Consider the following 1,347-nt stretch of genomic DNA (forward strand, 5'->3'; position numbering starts at 1 on the left):
CTACGTTGATGATACTGTTTGGCTTTAACAGGTATGATATGTTTGTCATGCTATTTTAAATCCGGTCCTGCAAGCGCATCCAAGAATAACATGCAACTTGTTAGCTCAGAATTGTCGGTGAATGGTGAGCAGGGTCCGTTTCAGAAAGTGGGTTCTGTACCTGTACTCAGCCTCTCTCCGTCTCCTCCCCATCATTAACCCCGTAGATTTAACCCAGTTTAGACTGACAAATATTTATTTTACCATCACATCACAATTCAAAATCACTGTGTTTAATTTGCAATTAGTGTATGGTCGTGTTTAACATTTGCATGTCTGAGCCAGGGAAAAAAGTTTTTTTTGGTTAGAAAATCTGGCCCACCTTAGTGTGTAATTGAGTAGTCCTGCTATACATGGCCTTTTTCTTCTGTCATTTATGTCAATACATCAAATAAAATACTTTGATCTTATATTATTAGCTGTTGTTTATTTGCAAAGGTTATTCTCAACAGGGATGCTAGACAAAAACGGCGTTTTCTACAGACAGCCTAGCATACGCTCTCCACTTGCGAGTGAAAAAAGAAAAAGAAAAAACACCCCTTCCCTATTGGTGTTAGAGTTTACCATGTCAGCCAATCAAAAAAATGATAAGACAACATGTGACATTTGGTTGTTTAGGGAGAAGGGGAAGTTTTTAGGAGTGACACCCGCGACGGAAAGCGGGCGAGCGAAAGAAAGAGAGAGAGAGAGTTTTCATATGTGAGACATTAGTGACGTTTAGCGTGTTTGGAGGCTGTAGTTAGTTTGTTGTGTAGTTATTGTTTTGTATTGTGTGTCGGTTAGACTGCTGAATTTCATATTTGATCTAAAAAAGCTGTCAAAGGCAGATTCCAGTGTAAACACTGTCTCCACATAGAAAACTGGACTGTTGCACCTCCAGTTGTCAGACCTGCAGGGTTTAGGACTGTGGTGTTCTCCTCTGTCTTATACTGAACACAAACTACATTTTTTGGACTGGCACAAATAATTTGTGTGCCTTCTTATTTGATGCAGCACACTGATTGTTCTCTAAATAGATTTAAATGGTTATATAAAAAACGCCTGAGGCCTTGGCTGCATTTTTAGGTAAATAGTACCATATAACTTTGTTGTTTGCAAAACTTGTGCATAATTTTTAGAAATGTACAATTTCTATTTGCATTTCAAGTTATGAAAATGATTCGTTAAACATGTAAAAAAATATAACTTTTTTCTACTCGGATTCTGAATTTTTTGTCTGAATTTAGATCAACTGTGCTAATATAGTATACCAAAATGAAAAAAATAACTCAAATTTCAGATATTTGAGGTTGTGCTGTAAATAATGAT

This window comes from Oreochromis niloticus, linkage group LG22, assembly GCF_001858045.2.
Source record: "Oreochromis niloticus isolate F11D_XX linkage group LG22, O_niloticus_UMD_NMBU, whole genome shotgun sequence".
Classification (NCBI taxonomy): domain Eukaryota; kingdom Metazoa; phylum Chordata; class Actinopteri; order Cichliformes; family Cichlidae; genus Oreochromis; species Oreochromis niloticus.